Below are 7639 nucleotides of genomic sequence, written 5' to 3' on the forward strand. Positions count from 1 at the left end.
TTCGGCCTTGTGGGGGGGTGGGGTGCTGTCGCTTCCCCCGACGGCATCATATGCCAGCACATCCAATGACAAATCAGTTCACACCTACACTTACACATACATATAAGAATGGTTGAGCGATCAGTATCATTATTATTGTTACTTTTTAGCGTGTGTTATAGACATAGGAATTGAAATATACATGTATAAGGGTAGGATCACGTGTGTGTATGCTACATATATATATATATATATATATATATATATATATATATATATATATATAATACCTATTTGTCACATTATTAATTATAATTATTATTACTGATGTTATAATGTTTGTTGTTTGATGTCCTTGTAATGAGTGTTATTTTTCTTATGGTTGTTTGTATTCTGTATTCCCCTACACATTTTCTCCGTCCCACCTACATTATTAGTTTTATTTTTCCTGTATACCTCTGTTTCCTTTTTTTTTTTTTCTTTTCTCTCCCCATGGTGATTAATGTCTGTTCTCGTTACGATTGTTGTTTCTGTATCCCCCGTTTTTTTTTTTTTTTTTCCTTTCCTCCACGGGACGGGTGAGTTCGGAGCAGCCACACTCTTTGCTCTTGAATTTAGTGTAAAATAAAGTTGTCCTCCGAAGAGGGGGGGTGGTGGTGGGGAATTTAAAAAAGAAAGAAAAAAGGAAAGGGAAAAGAGAAAAAAAAATAAAAAAATCAAAGGCTCTGAAAAAGAAGTTCAGGCACCAGATCCACTCTGATGAGTAGGAGAAGCGGTCCTCTGAGCCCTTAAACTTTTTATACTTATATCATTTTTATACTTAAGACTTATATACTTTATATACTTAAACTTTATATACTTATACTTTATGTACTTATACACTCACCTAAAGGATTATTAGGAACACCATACTAATACGGTGTTTGACCCCCTTTCGCCTTCAGAACTGCCTTAATTCTACGTGGCATTGATTCAACAAGGTGCCGAAAGCATTCTTTAGAAATGTTGGCCCATATTGATAGGATAGCATCTTGCAGTTGATGGAGATTTGTGGGATGCACATCCAGGGCACGAAGCTCCCGTTCCACCACATCCCAAAGATGCTCTATTGGGTTGAGATCTGGTGACTGTGGGGGCCATTTAAGTACAGTGAACTCATTGTCATGTTCAAGAAACCAATTTGAAATGATTCGAGCTTTGTGACATGGTGCATTATCCTGCTGGAAGTAGCCATCAGAGGATGGGTACATGGTGGTCATAAAGGGATGGACATGGTCAGAAACAATGCTCAGGTAGGCCGTGGCATTTAAACGATGCCCAATTGGCACTAAGGGGCCTAAAGTGTACCAAGAAAACATCCCCCACACCATTACACCACCACCACCAGCCGGCACAGTGGTAACAAGGCATGATGGATCCATGTTCTCATTCTGTTTACTCTACCATTTGAATGTCTCAACAGAAATCGAGACTCATCAGACCAGGCAACATTTTTCCAGTCTTCAACTGTCCAATTTTGGTGAGCTTGTGCAAATTGTAGCCTCTTTTCCTATTTGTAGTGGAGATGAGTGGTACCCAGTGGGGTCTTCTGCTGTTGTAGCCCATCCGCCTCAAGGTTGTGCGTGTTGTGGCTTCACAAATGCTTTGCTGCATACCTCGGTTGTAACGAGTGGTTATTTCAGTCAAAGTTGCTCTTCTATCAGCTTGAATCAGTCGGCCCATTCTCCTCTGACCTCTAGCATCAACAAGGCATTTTCGCCCACGGGACTGCCGCATACTGGATGTTTTTCCCTTTTCACACCATTCTTTGTAAACCCTAGAAATGGTTGTGCGTGAAAATCCCAGTAACTGAGCAGATTGTGAAATGAGCAGATTGTGAAATACTCAGACCGGCCCGTCTGGCACCAACAACCATGCCACGCTCAAAATTGATTAAATCACCTTTCTTTCCCATTCTGACATTCAGTTTGGAGTTCAGGAGATTGTCTTGACCAGGACCACACCCCTAAATGCATTGAAACAACTGCCATGTGATTGGTTGATTAGATAATTGCATTAATGAGAAATTGAACAGGTGTTCCTAATAATCCTTTAGGTGAGTGTATACTTTATATGCTTATATTTATATACTTATACTTTGTGTACTGATTATATATACTTATTAATAAATAATATATTTTTATCACTATTATTTTTAAAAGAGTTGCTGATTTTGTAATACTGCTGCAGCATTCTCCACATGCTAATCACTGCCCCACATCGAATTGGCACTTTGATCAGCCATGAATCACTTCACTACCCCCTGTTGAATGTTGCATCGTATGTTGTTAGATATCTCGTAGTAGTATTGCAGTATTTATTTAAATTGAAAATGCTTAAAACAGATCAATTTCTCACAAACACATCTATTCATGAGTGATTTAAACGGCAAGGATGAAAATGATTAGGATTAGCTCTTGCCAAAATAGGGCTTGTAAACTTTTGTGGTACTCAGAATTAACCCAAACAACTATGACTCTATAATCCTCTATAATCACTCTCACTCTGTCACACTTGAATCAAACTCCAGGCCTCGCATGTAATGAGCAAAATTTTCTTCTTTATTCAGCAATCCAGCATAGTGTTCCAACCACACTCGGGGACAATGCGCAATGCACCCCGCACCCAGAAATCAGCAGGTTAATATACTATAAGACGAATTCCCCTATATGGACTTCTAAGTCCTGATTGGTTACCAAACATCTGCAAACCAGGTTTCGAACATACAACAAACATAATACGCCACCTCTATTGGTCTACTTCAAGGATGTTCAGTTTCCAATTCTCGTTAGGCCTAGGCCTCCTATGAGTCCCACACATAAGCCTGTCTATCCAGCCTAGGAAGGAGGGCAAAAACCCTAAACATTAGGGAAATTCCACTCCCAACCCAGCAAAAAGGTGCAACCCCTCCTTTGGTGTCCATGGCTGGCATGGCTCACAATGTTATCAGTAAGGGAAACCCCAACCCTATATTACCTAAATAAAGACTTCAGCGTAAACATATACAACCCTTATGGGTACATAACTTGCTTGTGTGTTCAAATGCTACCATACAACAAACTGCGTCTAGCATAGTATAGCAGCTACATTTCAAGGCTTCCTGCAGGTCCCCTTTCTCCCCCCGGCGATGTTCCCTTCAGCCCAGTTCTCCAAGATCTGTGGCCTGCAAAGCTGGTTCCGTGCAGGTGGCTGTGAGGCAAGGACACACGGCACCATCCCCAAAACAACAAAACCTGAGACACAAGAACAATCCCACAATGCCTCCCAACCCTGGCCTACCATCACTTTAAATTTCCCTTCCACACTTTGAAGTAATGTTAAACATATACTACATAATCCTGAAAAGGAGTGGTCACTAAAATTAAACAGCTCGCAGATCTTCACACTGCAAGAAATGCAAAGATGGAGAAAGCGAAGAACAGTTCACAGCCGGCTGGGCACATTGTCATCATCAAAGATTTTAAGCATGTTTATTTATATAGCACAATTTGGGCACAAGGCAATTCAAAGTGCTTTACAAAGACAAGGATACAATCAAATTAAAATGTCAAAATCACATTTCAAAGATAAGTAAAAGAAATAATAATGAAAATAAATAATTTTATTAATCAATTACAATGAACACATAATAATAAGAAAAAGCCAAAATAAATAAATAGCTAACTGAAAAGACGTCACATTTTAATGACAGAAAATGACTGGTGCTGCACTAGGAAACTCTGACCATGCAACAATTCATCTAATTCCAGCATACAGACAAAATCTGAAAACTGCTAAACCTGTTGTTACTAGAGTGAAACACTGAACATGTGGAGCAGTAGAGCAATTAAAATCATGCTTTGACTCGACAGACTGGAATGTTTTCAAAACTGCTACTAACAGCGTGGATGAATACACGGACACTGTAACATGGCACATAAGCTTCTGCGAGGACTCTCGCATTCCCAAAAAGTCTGTTGTCAGCTATAATAACGACGAACCATGGTTTACAACTGAACTCAGGCAGCTTCCTAAAACAAAAGATGAAGCTTACAGGAGTGGTGACAAAAACCTGTTCAAATTCTACTGCGGGTTTGAAAAGCCACATTCGCGCATCATACAGCCCTCACCTTTTCAATGGCCTTCTTCACACCTGGGTACCTTCACACCTCGCCCACACTATACCCAGCTCACCCCCCCCCCACGTCCAGCCACCTCCCCAGGAGAATCAACGACAGAGATGTAAACAAGATCTTCAGTAGCCAGAATACAAGGAAAGCTCCTGGTTCAGACTCTGTCTCCCCAGCCACTCTGAAGCACTGTGCAGATCAATAGTCACCTGTCTTCACAGATATTTTCAACCAGTCACTGAACCAGTCAGTGACTACAGACTGGTGGCTCTCACATCGGTGGTAATGAAGGCTTTTGAGAGACTTGTGCTGTCATACCTTAAAACCATCACAGACCTATCGCTTGACCCCAGGCTACAGTCTGCCTACAGAACCAACAGACCTGTGGACGATGCAGTTAACACTGGACTCCATTTCTTACTCCGACTTTTGGAGTGCCCTGAGACATATGTTAGGATTCTGTTTGTGGACTTTAGCTTTGCATTTAATACTATTCTATCGGAGCTAATGCGGAATGAACAACTGTCCGTGCCTGATCCAAAATAACATGTTATAACCACGATGGCCCAGTTTTACGCTACAATCATTGAGTCCATCGTCACCTCCTCCATCACAGCCTGGTTTGGATCAGCCACTGAACGAGACAAGGCCAGACTGCAACACATCATCCACTCAGCAGAGCGAATAATCGGCAGTAACCTGCTTACCCTCCAGACACTTTACATCACCAGAACCAGGAAACGGGCATACAAAATCTTTGAGGACCCATCTCACCCTGCTCACCACATCTTTCAAGCCTTACCCTCCATGAGAAGACTCATGGCAATCAGAACCAAGACCACAAGACACGCCAAGAGCTTCTCCCCTCAGGTAGTCTCTCTCATTAACCAAACCAGTCTCTGAATGGACGTTCAATTAATCGTCAGCTGCAGTGAAATATCCACCAGCATAACCAGTGAACAACTGATAAACTTCCTCTATGATTATATTCTGCACTCTTGCACATTATGCACACATACTGCAAATTCTGTATACATATTGCACTCTTGCACATATAGTTGACTTGGCTGCTACTTAATAACGGCACCATTTAAGAGCCCTTTAAAATATTATACCATTTATATAGTTTATATTCATACTACAATGATTACTATGTACACACACATATATAAATATCATAATACCATCATTACTACCATTAATAAACTTAATTATCATATAATTATCATATTACCCAATTGCCAGTCTATTGTTTATTACCTTTCTGCATATGTCTTTGCTAAATGTGGGTAACTCTCGCCAGTGTGGGGAAGCAATAAAAAAGGCCAACAGAATGTTGGGTTATATCTCTAGGTGTGTGGAGTTTAAGTCAAGGGAGGTGATGATACACTTATATAATTCCTTGGTAAGACACCACCTAGAATACTGTGTGCAGGTTTGGTCACCATACCTCAAGAAGGACATTGCTGCCTTAGAAAAGGTGCAACGAAGAGCTACGAGAATGATTCCTGGTCTTAGAGGAATGTCTTATGAGGAGAGGTTAGCGGAACTGAATCTGTTTAGCCTTGAGCAAAGGAGACTAAGGGGGGATATGATTCAGGTCTATAAGATTCTAACGGGTCTGGATGCTCTTCAGCCAAATGACTATTTCAATATTAGTCTAAATACTAGAACTCGTGGCCATAAGTGGAAATTAGCGGGAGAAAAATTTGAGGAAGCACTTCTTTACACAGCGTGTAGTTAGAGTATGGAATAGTCTTCCTGCTAGTGTAGCAGAAGCTAAAACCCTGGGTTCCTTTAAATCAGAGCTAGATAAAATTTTAACAACTCTGAGCTATTAGTTAAGTTCTCCCCAAACGAGCTTGATGGGCCGAATGCCCTCCTCTCGTTTGTAAATTTCTTATGTTCTTATGTTCTTTGTAATGTCATGTAAAAGCACCACCAAGGCAAATTCCTTGTATGGAAACATATCTGGATTCCGATTCTACATCCTTCATCAGGACTAGAAAACTTCCATCCAGCGTTGCATTTCACTTTGACGCTGTCGCTTTTGAAACACTTTTCTGTGATCTAGCTCTTGTTTTGGTCGCCGACTATCATCCAACAAAAGGTTCATTTCAGCTCTCCTAATCTGACATAAACCACACTCACAAACACTTTCGGGTTACTGTGTCACCGGGAAGGGATGGACTCCAGTCGGGATGGGTTTCCAGCATTTCCTATCCTGGCTGTTCTCTTTAGGGACAAACACAGGAATGGAGTCTAGTGATCACACCGGAACTTGACTTACCTGAACGGAGATGTATGGAGCAGACTCTCATATGCGCAGGGATGCTCTGGAATGCAAGGTCTTTACGCCCCACCGCTATAAGCTACGCCATCCGACGCCATTTCGTCAACTCTTCCACTTTTGCTCTTGTCTTTTCCAATCCAGAAAAGAGAAGAAACGTATACCGGTCCTGAAGACCGAAGAGAGACCCGAGTCGATATGGGGCTGCCGCTTAGCGGGTCGCCGTTAGCCGGGCCTCCGTGACGCCCCCGCGCAGAGTAGAATGCCCAGGGGCGTCGCAGCCACCGGCGTCCTCCCTGTCCTCCTGTCCTCTCAAAAAACAGCAATCATTTAAACAAACATGAGGGAAAATTCAAAAGGCAAAGATGAAGTCATGCCTTACCTCAGCACAGCTGCCCACCGCACAAACGACAGCGTGTCACCTTACTTTAAAAAAAAAGAAAAATTGGGGCCGCGCACGGACAGGGCCCCTCCCTCACACCACATGCGGCTAATTAGTTGGCCATCCAGAGGCACTCAGTCTATTAGTCACCCATTCAGTCAGTCAGTTCTGCCTTTCAACAACAGGGGGCAGTAGAGGTGCACCGTTCCCGGAAGCACTGCAATACCGGGTCGATGCCTGGAGCAGATGGGGCAAGCCCCACTTCCGGCTCCCTGTTCCAAAAATCCGTTTAATATGTGGTCCCCTCCATGGGGGACGTATCAAAATAACCTTTTCATACCAAAACAAAATGTAAATCAGCTCAAATACATGAATAATAAATATTATGCTTGTACTACTTACATTAACACATAATCACAATCTATAAGGCTGAAACATTCCCACACTATGCAAATCATGCCAACACAGTACAATAAGACTTTCAAAGATAATATTAAACAAACACCCACAGAGTGTTCCAAAGTGCATTTTGCAATGTCTATACTTTGAATGTCAAATTACAAACTTCACATAAATCTAAAGTACACTAAGATTAAGATGAGTTTGTTACCAAACCAAATATATAAGAAATAATTTATTTGCCAGGAATTAAGTTTATGATATTGAATGAAATGTGTGAGCATGCCCCAGTTAGTGAAAGTGTGTCCCCTACCCCAAGACTCCAGAGGGTTAAAAAGGAACACATCCGCAGACTTCCAAGCTCTGCACTAGGGCTGAACGATATTCTGTTTTGACATCGACATCGCGATGTGCGCGTGAGCGATAGTCACATCGCCGGAA

At 41.8% G+C, this 7639-nt stretch overlaps 1 pseudogene; it reads right to left on the reverse strand.

Annotated features, from left to right (window-relative positions):
- Window positions 1-6991: 6991 nt before the first annotated feature.
- On the reverse strand, window positions 6992-7224 carry LOC140585603 (U2 spliceosomal RNA; annotated as a pseudogene).
- Between the last annotated feature and the right edge of the window lie 415 nt (window positions 7225-7639).

Source organism: Paramormyrops kingsleyae, unplaced genomic scaffold (assembly GCF_048594095.1).
Source record: "Paramormyrops kingsleyae isolate MSU_618 unplaced genomic scaffold, PKINGS_0.4 ups33, whole genome shotgun sequence".
Taxonomy (NCBI): Eukaryota; Metazoa; Chordata; class Actinopteri; order Osteoglossiformes; family Mormyridae; genus Paramormyrops; species Paramormyrops kingsleyae.